Here is a 16,908-nt window from a genome sequence, read left to right on the forward strand (position 1 = left end):
ATTCATGACAAGACCTCAGCAGCGTCGACTCCGTGGCGCAACGGTAGCGCGTCTGACTCCAGATCAGAAGGTTGCGTGTTCAAATCACGTCGGGGTCACAGTGAAATTTTCGTTTACGAAAGCCATAGGCGAGTATGTCAGTTTAATCAGATACCAAACGATTACAGAGAACGGACGAACAGAACTTGCTTGAAAAAAGCTACTAGTGCAATTTTCGCGTTCTGACATTAAAGTGTAGGCGCCGACTCACACTTTCTCCAGGCGCGAACTGTCTAGTATTTTTGATATTTATATCGTTTAACGCTAATATATAACTGAGAGATAATGATTACGCAATATTTTGCTCGATTAGACGTCTTTAGCCAGGCAGAGTATAATATTTTTCCTTAAGTTATGGGAATAGAAAGATCGTGAAAGGGGGTATAGCTCAGTCGTAGAGCATTCGACTGCAGATCGAGAGGTCCCCGGTTCAATCCCGGGTGCCCCCTTCATTTTTCAGTATCTCGAAAAAACAAATGACGGTTGTCGCGGTGAGTTGCAAATAACATGTTTCAGATGCACTCCGCACGCCATACCGAAGGCTTTGGAGCAACATTTCAATGGGGGGATCGCAGCCCAGGCTCTTGCAGGTCATCGTCCTCCCGCCATGCGGTCGAACTGTACGAAATCCACTTGCTTGGGGAAGAATCTTGTACACTGAATTTTATAGAATATGGTGATAGGCAAAAGTTTTCGTGTACTGCTGCACGGAGAAACAAAAATTGGAGGAGCTGGGATTTGAACCCAGGACTTTCTGCATGCGAAGCAGACACTCTACCACTGAGTTACACCCCCGCCAGAGCAACTACATCTGGGACGAGTCTCTCGTGGATCCTACTGTCATTATTTCTTAGGTTTGAACGGTACAGTAAGTGTTCGAGGAACCTATTCATGACAAGACCTCAGCAGCGTCGACTCCGTGGCGCAACGGTAGCGCGTCTGACTCCAGATCAGAAGGTTGCGTGTTCAAATCACGTCGGGGTCACAGTGAAATTTTCGTTTACGAAAGCCATAGGCGAGTATGTCAGTTTAATCAGATACCAAACGATTACAGAGAACGGACGAACAGAACTTGCTTGAAAAAAGCTACTAGTGCAATTTTCGCGTTCTGACATTAAAGTGTAGGCGCCGACTCACACTTTCTCCAGGCGCGAACTGTCTAGTATTTTTGATATTTATATCGTTTAACGCTAATATATAACTGAGAGATAATGATTACGCAATATTTTGCTCGATTAGACGTCTTTAGCCAGGCAGAGTATAATATTTTTCCTTAAGTTATGGGAATAGAAAGATCGTGAAAGGGGGTATAGCTCAGTCGTAGAGCATTCGACTGCAGATCGAGAGGTCCCCGGTTCAATCCCGGGTGCCCCCTTCATTTTTCAGTATCTCGAAAAAACAAATGACGGTTGTCGCGGTGAGTTGCAAATAACATGTTTCAGATGCACTCCGCACGCCATACCGAAGGCTTTGGAGCAACATTTCAATGGGGGGATCGCAGCCCAGGCTCTTGCAGGTCATCGTCCTCCCGCCATGCGGTCGAACTGTACGAAATCCACTTGCTTGGGGGAAGAATCTTGTACACTGAATTTTATAGAATATGGTGATAGGCAAAAGTTTTCGTGTACTGCTGCACGGAGAAACAAAAATTGGAGGAGCTGGGATTTGAACCCAGGACTTTCTGCATGCGAAGCAGACACTCTACCACTGAGTTACACCCCCGCCAGAGCAACTACATCTGGGACGAGTCTCTCGTGGATCCTACTGTCATTATTTCTTAGGTTTGAACGGTACAGTAAGTGTTCGAGGAACCTATTCATGACAAGACCTCAGCAGCGTCGACTCCGTGGCGCAACGGTAGCGCGTCTGACTCCAGATCAGAAGGTTGCGTGTTCAAATCACGTCGGGGTCACAGTGAAATTTTCGTTTACGAAAGCCATAGGCGAGTATGTCAGTTTAATCAGATACCAAACGATTACAGAGAACGGACGAACAGAACTTGCTTGAAAAAAGCTACTAGTGCAATTTTCGCGTTCTGACATTAAAGTGTAGGCGCCGACTCACACTTTCTCCAGGCGCGAACTGTCTAGTATTTTTGATATTTATATCGTTTAACGCTAATATATAACTGAGAGATAATGATTACGCAATATTTTGCTCGATTAGACGTCTTTAGCCAGGCAGAGTATAATATTTTTCCTTAAGTTATGGGAATAGAAAGATCGTGAAAGGGGGTATAGCTCAGTCGTAGAGCATTCGACTGCAGATCGAGAGGTCCCCGGTTCAATCCCGGGTGCCCCCTTCATTTTTCAGTATCTCGAAAAAACAAATGACGGTTGTCGCGGTGAGTTGCAAATAACATGTTTCAGATGCACTCCGCACGCCATACCGAAGGCTTTGGAGCAACATTTCAATGGGGGGATCGCAGCCCAGGCTCTTGCAGGTCATCGTCCTCCCGCCATGCGGTCGAACTGTACGAAATCCACTTGCTTGGGGGAAGAATCTTGTACACTGAATTTTATAGAATATGGTGATAGGCAAAAGTTTTCGTGTACTGCTGCACGGAGAAACAAAAATTGGAGGAGCTGGGATTTGAACCCAGGACTTTCTGCATGCGAAGCAGACACTCTACCACTGAGTTACACCCCCGCCAGAGCAACTACATCTGGGACGAGTCTCTCGTGGATCCTACTGTCATTATTTCTTAGGTTTGAACGGTACAGTAAGTGTTCGAGGAACCTATTCATGACAAGACCTCAGCAGCGTCGACTCCGTGGCGCAACGGTAGCGCGTCTGACTCCAGATCAGAAGGTTGCGTGTTCAAATCACGTCGGGGTCACAGTGAAATTTTCGTTTACGAAAGCCATAGGCGAGTATGTCAGTTTAATCAGATACCAAACGATTACAGAGAACGGACGAACAGAACTTGCTTGAAAAAAGCTACTAGTGCAATTTTCGCGTTCTGACATTAAAGTGTAGGCGCCGACTCACACTTTCTCCAGGCGCGAACTGTCTAGTATTTTTGATATTTATATCGTTTAACGCTAATATATAACTGAGAGATAATGATTACGCAATATTTTGCTCGATTAGACGTCTTTAGCCAGGCAGAGTATAATATTTTTCCTTAAGTTATGGGAATAGAAAGATCGTGAAAGGGGGTATAGCTCAGTCGTAGAGCATTCGACTGCAGATCGAGAGGTCCCCGGTTCAATCCCGGGTGCCCCCTTCATTTTTCAGTATCTCGAAAAAACAAATGACGGTTGTCGCGGTGAGTTGCAAATAACATGTTTCAGATGCACTCCGCACGCCATACCGAAGGCTTTGGAGCAACATTTCAATGGGGGGATCGCAGCCCAGGCTCTTGCAGGTCATCGTCCTCCCGCCATGCGGTCGAACTGTACGAAATCCACTTGCTTGGGGGAAGAATCTTGTACACTGAATTTTATAGAATATGGTGATAGGCAAAAGTTTTCGTGTACTGCTGCACGGAGAAACAAAAATTGGAGGAGCTGGGATTTGAACCCAGGACTTTCTGCATGCGAAGCAGACACTCTACCACTGAGTTACACCCCCGCCAGAGCAACTACATCTGGGACGAGTCTCTCGTGGATCCTACTGTCATTATTTCTTAGGTTTGAACGGTACAGTAAGTGTTCGAGGAACCTATTCATGACAAGACCTCAGCAGCGTCGACTCCGTGGCGCAACGGTAGCGCGTCTGACTCCAGATCAGAAGGTTGCGTGTTCAAATCACGTCGGGGTCACAGTGAAATTTTCGTTTACGAAAGCCATAGGCGAGTATGTCAGTTTAATCAGATACCAAACGATTACAGAGAACGGACGAACAGAACTTGCTTGAAAAAAGCTACTAGTGCAATTTTCGCGTTCTGACATTAAAGTGTAGGCGCCGACTCACACTTTCTCCAGGCGCGAACTGTCTAGTATTTTTGATATTTATATCGTTTAACGCTAATATATAACTGAGAGATAATGATTACGCAATATTTTGCTCGATTAGACGTCTTTAGCCAGGCAGAGTATAATATTTTTCCTTAAGTTATGGGAATAGAAAGATCGTGAAAGGGGGTATAGCTCAGTCGTAGAGCATTCGACTGCAGATCGAGAGGTCCCCGGTTCAATCCCGGGTGCCCCCTTCATTTTTCAGTATCTCGAAAAAACAAATGACGGTTGTCGCGGTGAGTTGCAAATAACATGTTTCAGATGCACTCCGCACGCCATACCGAAGGCTTTGGAGCAACATTTCAATGGGGGGATCGCAGCCCAGGCTCTTGCAGGTCATCGTCCTCCCGCCATGCGGTCGAACTGTACGAAATCCACTTGCTTGGGGGAAGAATCTTGTACACTGAATTTTATAGAATATGGTGATAGGCAAAAGTTTTCGTGTACTGCTGCACGGAGAAACAAAAATTGGAGGAGCTGGGATTTGAACCCAGGACTTTCTGCATGCGAAGCAGACACTCTACCACTGAGTTACACCCCCGCCAGAGCAACTACATCTGGGACGAGTCTCTCGTGGATCCTACTGTCATTATTTCTTAGGTTTGAACGGTACAGTAAGTGTTCGAGGAACCTATTCATGACAAGACCTCAGCAGCGTCGACTCCGTGGCGCAACGGTAGCGCGTCTGACTCCAGATCAGAAGGTTGCGTGTTCAAATCACGTCGGGGTCACAGTGAAATTTTCGTTTACGAAAGCCATAGGCGAGTATGTCAGTTTAATCAGATACCAAACGATTACAGAGAACGGACGAACAGAACTTGCTTGAAAAAAGCTACTAGTGCAATTTTCGCGTTCTGACATTAAAGTGTAGGCGCCGACTCACACTTTCTCCAGGCGCGAACTGTCTAGTATTTTTGATATTTATATCGTTTAACGCTAATATATAACTGAGAGATAATGATTACGCAATATTTTGCTCGATTAGACGTCTTTAGCCAGGCAGAGTATAATATTTTTCCTTAAGTTATGGGAATAGAAAGATCGTGAAAGGGGGTATAGCTCAGTCGTAGAGCATTCGACTGCAGATCGAGAGGTCCCCGGTTCAATCCCGGGTGCCCCCTTCATTTTTCAGTATCTCGAAAAAACAAATGACGGTTGTCGCGGTGAGTTGCAAATAACATGTTTCAGATGCACTCCGCACGCCATACCGAAGGCTTTGGAGCAACATTTCAATGGGGGGATCGCAGCCCAGGCTCTTGCAGGTCATCGTCCTCCCGCCATGCGGTCGAACTGTACGAAATCCACTTGCTTGGGGGAAGAATCTTGTACACTGAATTTTATAGAATATGGTGATAGGCAAAAGTTTTCGTGTACTGCTGCACGGAGAAACAAAAATTGGAGGAGCTGGGATTTGAACCCAGGACTTTCTGCATGCGAAGCAGACACTCTACCACTGAGTTACACCCCCGCCAGAGCAACTACATCTGGGACGAGTCTCTCGTGGATCCTACTGTCATTATTTCTTAGGTTTGAACGGTACAGTAAGTGTTCGAGGAACCTATTCATGACAAGACCTCAGCAGCGTCGACTCCGTGGCGCAACGGTAGCGCGTCTGACTCCAGATCAGAAGGTTGCGTGTTCAAATCACGTCGGGGTCACAGTGAAATTTTCGTTTACGAAAGCCATAGGCGAGTATGTCAGTTTAATCAGATACCAAACGATTACAGAGAACGGACGAACAGAACTTGCTTGAAAAAAGCTACTAGTGCAATTTTCGCGTTCTGACATTAAAGTGTAGGCGCCGACTCACACTTTCTCCAGGCGCGAACTGTCTAGTATTTTTGATATTTATATCGTTTAACGCTAATATATAACTGAGAGATAATGATTACGCAATATTTTGCTCGATTAGACGTCTTTAGCCAGGCAGAGTATAATATTTTTCCTTAAGTTATGGGAATAGAAAGATCGTGAAAGGGGGTATAGCTCAGTCGTAGAGCATTCGACTGCAGATCGAGAGGTCCCCGGTTCAATCCCGGGTGCCCCCTTCATTTTTCAGTATCTCGAAAAAACAAATGACGGTTGTCGCGGTGAGTTGCAAATAACATGTTTCAGATGCACTCCGCACGCCATACCGAAGGCTTTGGAGCAACATTTCAATGGGGGGATCGCAGCCCAGGCTCTTGCAGGTCATCGTCCTCCCGCCATGCGGTCGAACTGTACGAAATCCACTTGCTTGGGGGAAGAATCTTGTACACTGAATTTTATAGAATATGGTGATAGGCAAAAGTTTTCGTGTACTGCTGCACGGAGAAACAAAAATTGGAGGAGCTGGGATTTGAACCCAGGACTTTCTGCATGCGAAGCAGACACTCTACCACTGAGTTACACCCCCGCCAGAGCAACTACATCTGGGACGAGTCTCTCGTGGATCCTACTGTCATTATTTCTTAGGTTTGAACGGTACAGTAAGTGTTCGAGGAACCTATTCATGACAAGACCTCAGCAGCGTCGACTCCGTGGCGCAACGGTAGCGCGTCTGACTCCAGATCAGAAGGTTGCGTGTTCAAATCACGTCGGGGTCACAGTGAAATTTTCGTTTACGAAAGCCATAGGCGAGTATGTCAGTTTAATCAGATACCAAACGATTACAGAGAACGGACGAACAGAACTTGCTTGAAAAAAGCTACTAGTGCAATTTTCGCGTTCTGACATTAAAGTGTAGGCGCCGACTCACACTTTCTCCAGGCGCGAACTGTCTAGTATTTTTGATATTTATATCGTTTAACGCTAATATATAACTGAGAGATAATGATTACGCAATATTTTGCTCGATTAGACGTCTTTAGCCAGGCAGAGTATAATATTTTTCCTTAAGTTATGGGAATAGAAAGATCGTGAAAGGGGGTATAGCTCAGTCGTAGAGCATTCGACTGCAGATCGAGAGGTCCCCGGTTCAATCCCGGGTGCCCCCTTCATTTTTCAGTATCTCGAAAAAACAAATGACGGTTGTCGCGGTGAGTTGCAAATAACATGTTTCAGATGCACTCCGCACGCCATACCGAAGGCTTTGGAGCAACATTTCAATGGGGGGATCGCAGCCCAGGCTCTTGCAGGTCATCGTCCTCCCGCCATGCGGTCGAACTGTACGAAATCCACTTGCTTGGGGGAAGAATCTTGTACACTGAATTTTATAGAATATGGTGATAGGCAAAAGTTTTCGTGTACTGCTGCACGGAGAAACAAAAATTGGAGGAGCTGGGATTTGAACCCAGGACTTTCTGCATGCGAAGCAGACACTCTACCACTGAGTTACACCCCCGCCAGAGCAACTACATCTGGGACGAGTCTCTCGTGGATCCTACTGTCATTATTTCTTAGGTTTGAACGGTACAGTAAGTGTTCGAGGAACCTATTCATGACAAGACCTCAGCAGCGTCGACTCCGTGGCGCAACGGTAGCGCGTCTGACTCCAGATCAGAAGGTTGCGTGTTCAAATCACGTCGGGGTCACAGTGAAATTTTCGTTTACGAAAGCCATAGGCGAGTATGTCAGTTTAATCAGATACCAAACGATTACAGAGAACGGACGAACAGAACTTGCTTGAAAAAAGCTACTAGTGCAATTTTCGCGTTCTGACATTAAAGTGTAGGCGCCGACTCACACTTTCTCCAGGCGCGAACTGTCTAGTATTTTTGATATTTATATCGTTTAACGCTAATATATAACTGAGAGATAATGATTACGCAATATTTTGCTCGATTAGACGTCTTTAGCCAGGCAGAGTATAATATTTTTCCTTAAGTTATGGGAATAGAAAGATCGTGAAAGGGGGTATAGCTCAGTCGTAGAGCATTCGACTGCAGATCGAGAGGTCCCCGGTTCAATCCCGGGTGCCCCCTTCATTTTTCAGTATCTCGAAAAAACAAATGACGGTTGTCGCGGTGAGTTGCAAATAACATGTTTCAGATGCACTCCGCACGCCATACCGAAGGCTTTGGAGCAACATTTCAATGGGGGGATCGCAGCCCAGGCTCTTGCAGGTCATCGTCCTCCCGCCATGCGGTCGAACTGTACGAAATCCACTTGCTTGGGGGAAGAATCTTGTACACTGAATTTTATAGAATATGGTGATAGGCAAAAGTTTTCGTGTACTGCTGCACGGAGAAACAAAAATTGGAGGAGCTGGGATTTGAACCCAGGACTTTCTGCATGCGAAGCAGACACTCTACCACTGAGTTACACCCCCGCCAGAGCAACTACATCTGGGACGAGTCTCTCGTGGATCCTACTGTCATTATTTCTTAGGTTTGAACGGTACAGTAAGTGTTCGAGGAACCTATTCATGACAAGACCTCAGCAGCGTCGACTCCGTGGCGCAACGGTAGCGCGTCTGACTCCAGATCAGAAGGTTGCGTGTTCAAATCACGTCGGGGTCACAGTGAAATTTTCGTTTACGAAAGCCATAGGCGAGTATGTCAGTTTAATCAGATACCAAACGATTACAGAGAACGGACGAACAGAACTTGCTTGAAAAAAGCTACTAGTGCAATTTTCGCGTTCTGACATTAAAGTGTAGGCGCCGACTCACACTTTCTCCAGGCGCGAACTGTCTAGTATTTTTGATATTTATATCGTTTAACGCTAATATATAACTGAGAGATAATGATTACGCAATATTTTGCTCGATTAGACGTCTTTAGCCAGGCAGAGTATAATATTTTTCCTTAAGTTATGGGAATAGAAAGATCGTGAAAGGGGGTATAGCTCAGTCGTAGAGCATTCGACTGCAGATCGAGAGGTCCCCGGTTCAATCCCGGGTGCCCCCTTCATTTTTCAGTATCTCGAAAAAACAAATGACGGTTGTCGCGGTGAGTTGCAAATAACATGTTTCAGATGCACTCCGCACGCCATACCGAAGGCTTTGGAGCAACATTTCAATGGGGGGATCGCAGCCCAGGCTCTTGCAGGTCATCGTCCTCCCGCCATGCGGTCGAACTGTACGAAATCCACTTGCTTGGGGGAAGAATCTTGTACACTGAATTTTATAGAATATGGTGATAGGCAAAAGTTTTCGTGTACTGCTGCACGGAGAAACAAAAATTGGAGGAGCTGGGATTTGAACCCAGGACTTTCTGCATGCGAAGCAGACACTCTACCACTGAGTTACACCCCCGCCAGAGCAACTACATCTGGGACGAGTCTCTCGTGGATCCTACTGTCATTATTTCTTAGGTTTGAACGGTACAGTAAGTGTTCGAGGAACCTATTCATGACAAGACCTCAGCAGCGTCGACTCCGTGGCGCAACGGTAGCGCGTCTGACTCCAGATCAGAAGGTTGCGTGTTCAAATCACGTCGGGGTCACAGTGAAATTTTCGTTTACGAAAGCCATAGGCGAGTATGTCAGTTTAATCAGATACCAAACGATTACAGAGAACGGACGAACAGAACTTGCTTGAAAAAAGCTACTAGTGCAATTTTCGCGTTCTGACATTAAAGTGTAGGCGCCGACTCACACTTTCTCCAGGCGCGAACTGTCTAGTATTTTTGATATTTATATCGTTTAACGCTAATATATAACTGAGAGATAATGATTACGCAATATTTTGCTCGATTAGACGTCTTTAGCCAGGCAGAGTATAATATTTTTCCTTAAGTTATGGGAATAGAAAGATCGTGAAAGGGGGTATAGCTCAGTCGTAGAGCATTCGACTGCAGATCGAGAGGTCCCCGGTTCAATCCCGGGTGCCCCCTTCATTTTTCAGTATCTCGAAAAAACAAATGACGGTTGTCGCGGTGAGTTGCAAATAACATGTTTCAGATGCACTCCGCACGCCATACCGAAGGCTTTGGAGCAACATTTCAATGGGGGGATCGCAGCCCAGGCTCTTGCAGGTCATCGTCCTCCCGCCATGCGGTCGAACTGTACGAAATCCACTTGCTTGGGGGAAGAATCTTGTACACTGAATTTTATAGAATATGGTGATAGGCAAAAGTTTTCGTGTACTGCTGCACGGAGAAACAAAAATTGGAGGAGCTGGGATTTGAACCCAGGACTTTCTGCATGCGAAGCAGACACTCTACCACTGAGTTACACCCCCGCCAGAGCAACTACATCTGGGACGAGTCTCTCGTGGATCCTACTGTCATTATTTCTTAGGTTTGAACGGTACAGTAAGTGTTCGAGGAACCTATTCATGACAAGACCTCAGCAGCGTCGACTCCGTGGCGCAACGGTAGCGCGTCTGACTCCAGATCAGAAGGTTGCGTGTTCAAATCACGTCGGGGTCACAGTGAAATTTTCGTTTACGAAAGCCATAGGCGAGTATGTCAGTTTAATCAGATACCAAACGATTACAGAGAACGGACGAACAGAACTTGCTTGAAAAAAGCTACTAGTGCAATTTTCGCGTTCTGACATTAAAGTGTAGGCGCCGACTCACACTTTCTCCAGGCGCGAACTGTCTAGTATTTTTGATATTTATATCGTTTAACGCTAATATATAACTGAGAGATAATGATTACGCAATATTTTGCTCGATTAGACGTCTTTAGCCAGGCAGAGTATAATATTTTTCCTTAAGTTATGGGAATAGAAAGATCGTGAAAGGGGGTATAGCTCAGTCGTAGAGCATTCGACTGCAGATCGAGAGGTCCCCGGTTCAATCCCGGGTGCCCCCTTCATTTTTCAGTATCTCGAAAAAACAAATGACGGTTGTCGCGGTGAGTTGCAAATAACATGTTTCAGATGCACTCCGCACGCCATACCGAAGGCTTTGGAGCAACATTTCAATGGGGGGATCGCAGCCCAGGCTCTTGCAGGTCATCGTCCTCCCGCCATGCGGTCGAACTGTACGAAATCCACTTGCTTGGGGGAAGAATCTTGTACACTGAATTTTATAGAATATGGTGATAGGCAAAAGTTTTCGTGTACTGCTGCACGGAGAAACAAAAATTGGAGGAGCTGGGATTTGAACCCAGGACTTTCTGCACGCGAAGCAGACACTCTACCACTGAGTTACACCCCCGCCAGAGCAACTACATCTGGGACGAGTCTCTCGTGGATCCTACTGTCATTATTTCTTAGGTTTGAACGGTACAGTAAGTGTTCGAGGAACCTATTCATGACAAGACCTCAGCAGCGTCGACTCCGTGGCGCAACGGTAGCGCGTCTGACTCCAGATCAGAAGGTTGCGTGTTCAAATCACGTCGGGGTCACAGTGAAATTTTCGTTTACGAAAGCCATAGGCGAGTATGTCAGTTTAATCAGATACCAAACGATTACAGAGAACGGACGAACAGAACTTGCTTGAAAAAAGCTACTAGTGCAATTTTCGCGTTCTGACATTAAAGTGTAGGCGCCGACTCACACTTTCTCCAGGCGCGAACTGTCTAGTATTTTTGATATTTATATCGTTTAACGCTAATATATAACTGAGAGATAATGATTACGCAATATTTTGCTCGATTAGACGTCTTTAGCCAGGCAGAGTATAATATTTTTCCTTAAGTTATGGGAATAGAAAGATCGTGAAAGGGGGTATAGCTCAGTCGTAGAGCATTCGACTGCAGATCGAGAGGTCCCCGGTTCAATCCCGGGTGCCCCCTTCATTTTTCAGTATCTCGAAAAAACAAATGACGGTTGTCGCGGTGAGTTGCAAATAACATGTTTCAGATGCACTCCGCACGCCATACCGAAGGCTTTGGAGCAACATTTCAATGGGGGGATCGCAGCCCAGGCTCTTGCAGGTCATCGTCCTCCCGCCATGCGGTCGAACTGTACGAAATCCACTTGCTTGGGGGAAGAATCTTGTACACTGAATTTTATAGAATATGGTGATAGGCAAAAGTTTTCGTGTACTGCTGCACGGAGAAACAAAAATTGGAGGAGCTGGGATTTGAACCCAGGACTTTCTGCATGCGAAGCAGACACTCTACCACTGAGTTACACCCCCGCCAGAGCAACTACATCTGGGACGAGTCTCTCGTGGATCCTACTGTCATTATTTCTTAGGTTTGAACGGTACAGTAAGTGTTCGAGGAACCTATTCATGACAAGACCTCAGCAGCGTCGACTCCGTGGCGCAACGGTAGCGCGTCTGACTCCAGATCAGAAGGTTGCGTGTTCAAATCACGTCGGGGTCACAGTGAAATTTTCGTTTACGAAAGCCATAGGCGAGTATGTCAGTTTAATCAGATACCAAACGATTACAGAGAACGGACGAACAGAACTTGCTTGAAAAAAGCTACTAGTGCAATTTTCGCGTTCTGACATTAAAGTGTAGGCGCCGACTCACACTTTCTCCAGGCGCGAACTGTCTAGTATTTTTGATATTTATATCGTTTAACGCTAATATATAACTGAGAGATAATGATTACGCAATATTTTGCTCGATTAGACGTCTTTAGCCAGGCAGAGTATAATATTTTTCCTTAAGTTATGGGAATAGAAAGATCGTGAAAGGGGGTATAGCTCAGTCGTAGAGCATTCGACTGCAGATCGAGAGGTCCCCGGTTCAATCCCGGGTGCCCCCTTCATTTTTCAGTATCTCGAAAAAACAAATGACGGTTGTCGCGGTGAGTTGCAAATAACATGTTTCAGATGCACTCCGCACGCCATACCGAAGGCTTTGGAGCAACATTTCAATGGGGGGATCGCAGCCCAGGCTCTTGCAGGTCATCGTCCTCCCGCCATGCGGTCGAACTGTACGAAATCCACTTGCTTGGGGGAAGAATCTTGTACACTGAATTTTATAGAATATGGTGATAGGCAAAAGTTTTCGTGTACTGCTGCACGGAGAAACAAAAATTGGAGGAGCTGGGATTTGAACCCAGGACTTTCTGCATGCGAAGCAGACACTCTACCACTGAGTTACACCCCCGCCAGAGCAACTACATCTGGGACGAGTCTCTCGTGGATCCTACTGTCATTATTTCTTAGGTTTGAACGGTACAGTAAGTGTTCGAGGAACCTATTCATGACAAGACCTCAGCAGCGTCGACTCCGTGGCGCAACGGTAGCGCGTCTGACTCCAGATCAGAAGGTTGCGTGTTCAAATCACGTCGGGGTCACAGTGAAATTTTCGTTTACGAAAGCCATAGGCGAGTATGTCAGTTTAATCAGATACCAAACGATTACAGAGAACGGACGAACAGAACTTGCTTGAAAAAAGCTACTAGTGCAATTTTCGCGTTCTGACATTAAAGTGTAGGCGCCGACTCACACTTTCTCCAGGCGCGAACTGTCTAGTATTTTTGATATTTATATCGTTTAACGCTAATATATAACTGAGAGATAATGATTACGCAATATTTTGCTCGATTAGACGTCTTTAGCCAGGCAGAGTATAATATTTTTCCTTAAGTTATGGGAATAGAAAGATCGTGAAAGGGGGTATAGCTCAGTCGTAGAGCATTCGACTGCAGATCGAGAGGTCCCCGGTTCAATCCCGGGTGCCCCCTTCATTTTTCAGTATCTCGAAAAAACAAATGACGGTTGTCGCGGTGAGTTGCAAATAACATGTTTCAGATGCACTCCGCACGCCATACCGAAGGCTTTGGAGCAACATTTCAATGGGGGGATCGCAGCCCAGGCTCTTGCAGGTCATCGTCCTCCCGCCATGCGGTCGAACTGTACGAAATCCACTTGCTTGGGGGAAGAATCTTGTACACTGAATTTTATAGAATATGGTGATAGGCAAAAGTTTTCGTGTACTGCTGCACGGAGAAACAAAAATTGGAGGAGCTGGGATTTGAACCCAGGACTTTCTGCATGCGAAGCAGACACTCTACCACTGAGTTACACCCCCGCCAGAGCAACTACATCTGGGACGAGTCTCTCGTGGATCCTACTGTCATTATTTCTTAGGTTTGAACGGTACAGTAAGTGTTCGAGGAACCTATTCATGACAAGACCTCAGCAGCGTCGACTCCGTGGCGCAACGGTAGCGCGTCTGACTCCAGATCAGAAGGTTGCGTGTTCAAATCACGTCGGGGTCACAGTGAAATTTTCGTTTACGAAAGCCATAGGCGAGTATGTCAGTTTAATCAGATACCAAACGATTACAGAGAACGGACGAACAGAACTTGCTTGAAAAAAGCTACTAGTGCAATTTTCGCGTTCTGACATTAAAGTGTAGGCGCCGACTCACACTTTCTCCAGGCGCGAACTGTCTAGTATTTTTGATATTTATATCGTTTAACGCTAATATATAACTGAGAGATAATGATTACGCAATATTTTGCTCGATTAGACGTCTTTAGCCAGGCAGAGTATAATATTTTTCCTTAAGTTATGGGAATAGAAAGATCGTGAAAGGGGGTATAGCTCAGTCGTAGAGCATTCGACTGCAGATCGAGAGGTCCCCGGTTCAATCCCGGGTGCCCCCTTCATTTTTCAGTATCTCGAAAAAACAAATGACGGTTGTCGCGGTGAGTTGCAAATAACATGTTTCAGATGCACTCCGCACGCCATACCGAAGGCTTTGGAGCAACATTTCAATGGGGGGATCGCAGCCCAGGCTCTTGCAGGTCATCGTCCTCCCGCCATGCGGTCGAACTGTACGAAATCCACTTGCTTGGGGGAAGAATCTTGTACACTGAATTTTATAGAATATGGTGATAGGCAAAAGTTTTCGTGTACTGCTGCACGGAGAAACAAAAATTGGAGGAGCTGGGATTTGAACCCAGGACTTTCTGCATGCGAAGCAGACACTCTACCACTGAGTTACACCCCCGCCAGAGCAACTACATCTGGGACGAGTCTCTCGTGGATCCTACTGTCATTATTTCTTAGGTTTGAACGGTACAGTAAGTGTTCGAGGAACCTATTCATGACAAGACCTCAGCAGCGTCGACTCCGTGGCGCAACGGTAGCGCGTCTGACTCCAGATCAGAAGGTTGCGTGTTCAAATCACGTCGGGGTCACAGTGAAATTTTCGTTTACGAAAGCCATAGGCGAGTATGTCAGTTTAATCAGATACCAAACGATTACAGAGAACGGACGAACAGAACTTGCTTGAAAAAAGCTACTAGTGCAATTTTCGCGTTCTGACATTAAAGTGTAGGCGCCGACTCACACTTTCTCCAGGCGCGAACTGTCTAGTATTTTTGATATTTATATCGTTTAACGCTAATATATAACTGAGAGATAATGATTACGCAATATTTTGCTCGATTAGACGTCTTTAGCCAGGCAGAGTATAATATTTTTCCTTAAGTTATGGGAATAGAAAGATCGTGAAAGGGGGTATAGCTCAGTCGTAGAGCATTCGACTGCAGATCGAGAGGTCCCCGGTTCAATCCCGGGTGCCCCCTTCATTTTTCAGTATCTCGAAAAAACAAATGACGGTTGTCGCGGTGAGTTGCAAATAACATGTTTCAGATGCACTCCGCACGCCATACCGAAGGCTTTGGAGCAACATTTCAATGGGGGGATCGCAGCCCAGGCTCTTGCAGGTCATCGTCCTCCCGCCATGCGGTCGAACTGTACGAAATCCACTTGCTTGGGGGAAGAATCTTGTACACTGAATTTTATAGAATATGGTGATAGGCAAAAGTTTTCGTGTACTGCTGCACGGAGAAACAAAAATTGGAGGAGCTGGGATTTGAACCCAGGACTTTCTGCATGCGAAGCAGACACTCTACCACTGAGTTACACCCCCGCCAGAGCAACTACATCTGGGACGAGTCTCTCGTGGATCCTACTGTCATTATTTCTTAGGTTTGAACGGTACAGTAAGTGTTCGAGGAACCTATTCATGACAAGACCTCAGCAGCGTCGACTCCGTGGCGCAACGGTAGCGCGTCTGACTCCAGATCAGAAGGTTGCGTGTTCAAATCACGTCGGGGTCACAGTGAAATTTTCGTTTACGAAAGCCATAGGCGAGTATGTCAGTTTAATCAGATACCAAACGATTACAGAGAACGGACGAACAGAACTTGCTTGAAAAAAGCTACTAGTGCAATTTTCGCGTTCTGACATTAAAGTGTAGGCGCCGACTCACACTTTCTCCAGGCGCGAACTGTCTAGTATTTTTGATATTTATATCGTTTAACGCTAATATATAACTGAGAGATAATGATTACGCAATATTTTGCTCGATTAGACGTCTTTAGCCAGGCAGAGTATAATATTTTTCCTTAAGTTATGGGAATAGAAAGATCGTGAAAGGGGGTATAGCTCAGTCAGTCGGCCCTCGGCGGCCGTGGTGAGCGGACGTGTGGTGCTTACGTCGCCGCTGCTTGTGGCTGTTGTGGTGAGTGCCGCCCTTGCTGTACACAGTAACGTGTTATTGTGTGGAGTATGTGTAGGATTTCAACATGAGTCAATTAACACGACGGGATACTTTGAAGTTTGTGTTTGATTCCAACTATGCCAGACCAAAATCGTTTGAATTAGAATCGTGGATTGAGGAAGCTTTGCAACGATCCTTTGATGACATTCTTGGAGTCCATTTATCGATAGTCAGCAGCACTGCCTATATTAAGTTTAAATCTGCCGAAATCTGTGACCAAATCATTGAATCTTGTAGTGGTCGTTTGAAGTTTAAGCATTGTGATGGGAATGTTGGAGAGGTTCACGTGTCTCATGCAGGGTTTGGTGTCCGCACCGTTCGAATATTCGAACTACCGTTTGAAGTACCCGCGGAACACATCAACGCTGCTTTGGCTAGTTATGGATCTGTCATCAGCAATGTTGCGGAAAAGTGGTTGTCATTCAAAGTCCCTGTTTTGAACGGTGTTCGTCAGGTCAAGATTGAGTTGAAGAGACACATCCCGTCGTATATCACTATTTGTGGATACCGGGCGATCGTTATGTACGACGGTCAACCTAGAACTTGCGCAGGTTGTGGTGCCACTGATCACGTTCGCGCTCAGTGTATGCAGCGACGAGTGACGCAATT

The 16,908-nt window shown here is 45.9% G+C and overlaps 52 non-coding genes across 52 annotated transcripts; 35 read left to right on the top strand and 17 right to left on the bottom strand.

Moving 5' to 3' along the window:
• Window positions 1-26: 26 nt before the first annotated feature.
• On the top strand, window positions 27-98 carry Trnaw-cca (transfer RNA tryptophan (anticodon CCA)). Its single transcript has one exon. It is a non-coding gene; the product is annotated as a tRNA-Trp (tRNA).
• A 318-nt stretch (window positions 99-416) lies between these two features.
• On the top strand, window positions 417-488 carry Trnac-gca (transfer RNA cysteine (anticodon GCA)). Its single transcript has one exon. It is a non-coding gene; the product is annotated as a tRNA-Cys (tRNA).
• Window positions 489-762: 274 nt separating this feature from the next.
• Trnaa-cgc (transfer RNA alanine (anticodon CGC)) lies at window positions 763-834 on the bottom strand. Its single transcript has one exon. It is a non-coding gene; the product is annotated as a tRNA-Ala (tRNA).
• Window positions 835-952: 118 nt separating this feature from the next.
• Trnaw-cca (transfer RNA tryptophan (anticodon CCA)) lies at window positions 953-1,024 on the top strand. The gene has a single exon. It is a non-coding gene; the product is annotated as a tRNA-Trp (tRNA).
• A 318-nt stretch (window positions 1,025-1,342) lies between these two features.
• Trnac-gca (transfer RNA cysteine (anticodon GCA)) lies at window positions 1,343-1,414 on the top strand. Its single transcript has one exon. It is a non-coding gene; the product is annotated as a tRNA-Cys (tRNA).
• Window positions 1,415-1,689: 275 nt separating this feature from the next.
• Window positions 1,690-1,761, bottom strand: Trnaa-cgc (transfer RNA alanine (anticodon CGC)). Its single transcript has one exon. It is a non-coding gene; the product is annotated as a tRNA-Ala (tRNA).
• Window positions 1,762-1,879: 118 nt separating this feature from the next.
• On the top strand, window positions 1,880-1,951 carry Trnaw-cca (transfer RNA tryptophan (anticodon CCA)). The gene has a single exon. It is a non-coding gene; the product is annotated as a tRNA-Trp (tRNA).
• A 318-nt stretch (window positions 1,952-2,269) lies between these two features.
• Trnac-gca (transfer RNA cysteine (anticodon GCA)) lies at window positions 2,270-2,341 on the top strand. Its single transcript has one exon. It is a non-coding gene; the product is annotated as a tRNA-Cys (tRNA).
• Window positions 2,342-2,616: 275 nt separating this feature from the next.
• On the bottom strand, window positions 2,617-2,688 carry Trnaa-cgc (transfer RNA alanine (anticodon CGC)). The gene has a single exon. It is a non-coding gene; the product is annotated as a tRNA-Ala (tRNA).
• Window positions 2,689-2,806: 118 nt separating this feature from the next.
• On the top strand, window positions 2,807-2,878 carry Trnaw-cca (transfer RNA tryptophan (anticodon CCA)). Its single transcript has one exon. It is a non-coding gene; the product is annotated as a tRNA-Trp (tRNA).
• Window positions 2,879-3,196: 318 nt separating this feature from the next.
• Trnac-gca (transfer RNA cysteine (anticodon GCA)) lies at window positions 3,197-3,268 on the top strand. Its single transcript has one exon. It is a non-coding gene; the product is annotated as a tRNA-Cys (tRNA).
• Window positions 3,269-3,543: 275 nt separating this feature from the next.
• Window positions 3,544-3,615, bottom strand: Trnaa-cgc (transfer RNA alanine (anticodon CGC)). The gene has a single exon. It is a non-coding gene; the product is annotated as a tRNA-Ala (tRNA).
• A 118-nt stretch (window positions 3,616-3,733) lies between these two features.
• On the top strand, window positions 3,734-3,805 carry Trnaw-cca (transfer RNA tryptophan (anticodon CCA)). The gene has a single exon. It is a non-coding gene; the product is annotated as a tRNA-Trp (tRNA).
• A 318-nt stretch (window positions 3,806-4,123) lies between these two features.
• Window positions 4,124-4,195, top strand: Trnac-gca (transfer RNA cysteine (anticodon GCA)). Its single transcript has one exon. It is a non-coding gene; the product is annotated as a tRNA-Cys (tRNA).
• A 275-nt stretch (window positions 4,196-4,470) lies between these two features.
• Trnaa-cgc (transfer RNA alanine (anticodon CGC)) lies at window positions 4,471-4,542 on the bottom strand. Its single transcript has one exon. It is a non-coding gene; the product is annotated as a tRNA-Ala (tRNA).
• A 118-nt stretch (window positions 4,543-4,660) lies between these two features.
• Trnaw-cca (transfer RNA tryptophan (anticodon CCA)) lies at window positions 4,661-4,732 on the top strand. The gene has a single exon. It is a non-coding gene; the product is annotated as a tRNA-Trp (tRNA).
• Window positions 4,733-5,050: 318 nt separating this feature from the next.
• Trnac-gca (transfer RNA cysteine (anticodon GCA)) lies at window positions 5,051-5,122 on the top strand. Its single transcript has one exon. It is a non-coding gene; the product is annotated as a tRNA-Cys (tRNA).
• Window positions 5,123-5,397: 275 nt separating this feature from the next.
• Trnaa-cgc (transfer RNA alanine (anticodon CGC)) lies at window positions 5,398-5,469 on the bottom strand. The gene has a single exon. It is a non-coding gene; the product is annotated as a tRNA-Ala (tRNA).
• Window positions 5,470-5,587: 118 nt separating this feature from the next.
• Trnaw-cca (transfer RNA tryptophan (anticodon CCA)) lies at window positions 5,588-5,659 on the top strand. Its single transcript has one exon. It is a non-coding gene; the product is annotated as a tRNA-Trp (tRNA).
• Window positions 5,660-5,977: 318 nt separating this feature from the next.
• Trnac-gca (transfer RNA cysteine (anticodon GCA)) lies at window positions 5,978-6,049 on the top strand. Its single transcript has one exon. It is a non-coding gene; the product is annotated as a tRNA-Cys (tRNA).
• A 275-nt stretch (window positions 6,050-6,324) lies between these two features.
• On the bottom strand, window positions 6,325-6,396 carry Trnaa-cgc (transfer RNA alanine (anticodon CGC)). Its single transcript has one exon. It is a non-coding gene; the product is annotated as a tRNA-Ala (tRNA).
• A 118-nt stretch (window positions 6,397-6,514) lies between these two features.
• Window positions 6,515-6,586, top strand: Trnaw-cca (transfer RNA tryptophan (anticodon CCA)). Its single transcript has one exon. It is a non-coding gene; the product is annotated as a tRNA-Trp (tRNA).
• A 318-nt stretch (window positions 6,587-6,904) lies between these two features.
• Trnac-gca (transfer RNA cysteine (anticodon GCA)) lies at window positions 6,905-6,976 on the top strand. The gene has a single exon. It is a non-coding gene; the product is annotated as a tRNA-Cys (tRNA).
• A 275-nt stretch (window positions 6,977-7,251) lies between these two features.
• Window positions 7,252-7,323, bottom strand: Trnaa-cgc (transfer RNA alanine (anticodon CGC)). Its single transcript has one exon. It is a non-coding gene; the product is annotated as a tRNA-Ala (tRNA).
• Window positions 7,324-7,441: 118 nt separating this feature from the next.
• On the top strand, window positions 7,442-7,513 carry Trnaw-cca (transfer RNA tryptophan (anticodon CCA)). The gene has a single exon. It is a non-coding gene; the product is annotated as a tRNA-Trp (tRNA).
• A 318-nt stretch (window positions 7,514-7,831) lies between these two features.
• Trnac-gca (transfer RNA cysteine (anticodon GCA)) lies at window positions 7,832-7,903 on the top strand. Its single transcript has one exon. It is a non-coding gene; the product is annotated as a tRNA-Cys (tRNA).
• A 275-nt stretch (window positions 7,904-8,178) lies between these two features.
• Trnaa-cgc (transfer RNA alanine (anticodon CGC)) lies at window positions 8,179-8,250 on the bottom strand. Its single transcript has one exon. It is a non-coding gene; the product is annotated as a tRNA-Ala (tRNA).
• A 118-nt stretch (window positions 8,251-8,368) lies between these two features.
• On the top strand, window positions 8,369-8,440 carry Trnaw-cca (transfer RNA tryptophan (anticodon CCA)). The gene has a single exon. It is a non-coding gene; the product is annotated as a tRNA-Trp (tRNA).
• Window positions 8,441-8,758: 318 nt separating this feature from the next.
• Window positions 8,759-8,830, top strand: Trnac-gca (transfer RNA cysteine (anticodon GCA)). The gene has a single exon. It is a non-coding gene; the product is annotated as a tRNA-Cys (tRNA).
• A 275-nt stretch (window positions 8,831-9,105) lies between these two features.
• On the bottom strand, window positions 9,106-9,177 carry Trnaa-cgc (transfer RNA alanine (anticodon CGC)). The gene has a single exon. It is a non-coding gene; the product is annotated as a tRNA-Ala (tRNA).
• A 118-nt stretch (window positions 9,178-9,295) lies between these two features.
• On the top strand, window positions 9,296-9,367 carry Trnaw-cca (transfer RNA tryptophan (anticodon CCA)). Its single transcript has one exon. It is a non-coding gene; the product is annotated as a tRNA-Trp (tRNA).
• A 318-nt stretch (window positions 9,368-9,685) lies between these two features.
• Trnac-gca (transfer RNA cysteine (anticodon GCA)) lies at window positions 9,686-9,757 on the top strand. Its single transcript has one exon. It is a non-coding gene; the product is annotated as a tRNA-Cys (tRNA).
• Window positions 9,758-10,032: 275 nt separating this feature from the next.
• On the bottom strand, window positions 10,033-10,104 carry Trnaa-cgc (transfer RNA alanine (anticodon CGC)). The gene has a single exon. It is a non-coding gene; the product is annotated as a tRNA-Ala (tRNA).
• Window positions 10,105-10,222: 118 nt separating this feature from the next.
• On the top strand, window positions 10,223-10,294 carry Trnaw-cca (transfer RNA tryptophan (anticodon CCA)). Its single transcript has one exon. It is a non-coding gene; the product is annotated as a tRNA-Trp (tRNA).
• Window positions 10,295-10,612: 318 nt separating this feature from the next.
• On the top strand, window positions 10,613-10,684 carry Trnac-gca (transfer RNA cysteine (anticodon GCA)). The gene has a single exon. It is a non-coding gene; the product is annotated as a tRNA-Cys (tRNA).
• A 275-nt stretch (window positions 10,685-10,959) lies between these two features.
• On the bottom strand, window positions 10,960-11,031 carry Trnaa-cgc (transfer RNA alanine (anticodon CGC)). Its single transcript has one exon. It is a non-coding gene; the product is annotated as a tRNA-Ala (tRNA).
• Window positions 11,032-11,149: 118 nt separating this feature from the next.
• On the top strand, window positions 11,150-11,221 carry Trnaw-cca (transfer RNA tryptophan (anticodon CCA)). Its single transcript has one exon. It is a non-coding gene; the product is annotated as a tRNA-Trp (tRNA).
• Window positions 11,222-11,539: 318 nt separating this feature from the next.
• Window positions 11,540-11,611, top strand: Trnac-gca (transfer RNA cysteine (anticodon GCA)). The gene has a single exon. It is a non-coding gene; the product is annotated as a tRNA-Cys (tRNA).
• Window positions 11,612-11,886: 275 nt separating this feature from the next.
• On the bottom strand, window positions 11,887-11,958 carry Trnaa-cgc (transfer RNA alanine (anticodon CGC)). Its single transcript has one exon. It is a non-coding gene; the product is annotated as a tRNA-Ala (tRNA).
• Window positions 11,959-12,076: 118 nt separating this feature from the next.
• Trnaw-cca (transfer RNA tryptophan (anticodon CCA)) lies at window positions 12,077-12,148 on the top strand. Its single transcript has one exon. It is a non-coding gene; the product is annotated as a tRNA-Trp (tRNA).
• Window positions 12,149-12,466: 318 nt separating this feature from the next.
• Window positions 12,467-12,538, top strand: Trnac-gca (transfer RNA cysteine (anticodon GCA)). Its single transcript has one exon. It is a non-coding gene; the product is annotated as a tRNA-Cys (tRNA).
• Window positions 12,539-12,813: 275 nt separating this feature from the next.
• Trnaa-cgc (transfer RNA alanine (anticodon CGC)) lies at window positions 12,814-12,885 on the bottom strand. Its single transcript has one exon. It is a non-coding gene; the product is annotated as a tRNA-Ala (tRNA).
• A 118-nt stretch (window positions 12,886-13,003) lies between these two features.
• Trnaw-cca (transfer RNA tryptophan (anticodon CCA)) lies at window positions 13,004-13,075 on the top strand. The gene has a single exon. It is a non-coding gene; the product is annotated as a tRNA-Trp (tRNA).
• A 318-nt stretch (window positions 13,076-13,393) lies between these two features.
• Trnac-gca (transfer RNA cysteine (anticodon GCA)) lies at window positions 13,394-13,465 on the top strand. The gene has a single exon. It is a non-coding gene; the product is annotated as a tRNA-Cys (tRNA).
• A 275-nt stretch (window positions 13,466-13,740) lies between these two features.
• Window positions 13,741-13,812, bottom strand: Trnaa-cgc (transfer RNA alanine (anticodon CGC)). Its single transcript has one exon. It is a non-coding gene; the product is annotated as a tRNA-Ala (tRNA).
• A 118-nt stretch (window positions 13,813-13,930) lies between these two features.
• Trnaw-cca (transfer RNA tryptophan (anticodon CCA)) lies at window positions 13,931-14,002 on the top strand. Its single transcript has one exon. It is a non-coding gene; the product is annotated as a tRNA-Trp (tRNA).
• Window positions 14,003-14,320: 318 nt separating this feature from the next.
• Window positions 14,321-14,392, top strand: Trnac-gca (transfer RNA cysteine (anticodon GCA)). Its single transcript has one exon. It is a non-coding gene; the product is annotated as a tRNA-Cys (tRNA).
• Window positions 14,393-14,667: 275 nt separating this feature from the next.
• Window positions 14,668-14,739, bottom strand: Trnaa-cgc (transfer RNA alanine (anticodon CGC)). Its single transcript has one exon. It is a non-coding gene; the product is annotated as a tRNA-Ala (tRNA).
• Window positions 14,740-14,857: 118 nt separating this feature from the next.
• On the top strand, window positions 14,858-14,929 carry Trnaw-cca (transfer RNA tryptophan (anticodon CCA)). The gene has a single exon. It is a non-coding gene; the product is annotated as a tRNA-Trp (tRNA).
• Window positions 14,930-15,247: 318 nt separating this feature from the next.
• Window positions 15,248-15,319, top strand: Trnac-gca (transfer RNA cysteine (anticodon GCA)). The gene has a single exon. It is a non-coding gene; the product is annotated as a tRNA-Cys (tRNA).
• A 275-nt stretch (window positions 15,320-15,594) lies between these two features.
• Window positions 15,595-15,666, bottom strand: Trnaa-cgc (transfer RNA alanine (anticodon CGC)). The gene has a single exon. It is a non-coding gene; the product is annotated as a tRNA-Ala (tRNA).
• Window positions 15,667-15,784: 118 nt separating this feature from the next.
• Window positions 15,785-15,856, top strand: Trnaw-cca (transfer RNA tryptophan (anticodon CCA)). Its single transcript has one exon. It is a non-coding gene; the product is annotated as a tRNA-Trp (tRNA).
• The last annotated feature ends 1,052 nt before the right edge of the window (window positions 15,857-16,908 follow it).

Source organism: Schistocerca nitens, unplaced genomic scaffold, assembly GCF_023898315.1.
Source record: "Schistocerca nitens isolate TAMUIC-IGC-003100 unplaced genomic scaffold, iqSchNite1.1 HiC_scaffold_176, whole genome shotgun sequence".
NCBI classification, from domain to species: domain Eukaryota; kingdom Metazoa; phylum Arthropoda; class Insecta; order Orthoptera; family Acrididae; genus Schistocerca; species Schistocerca nitens.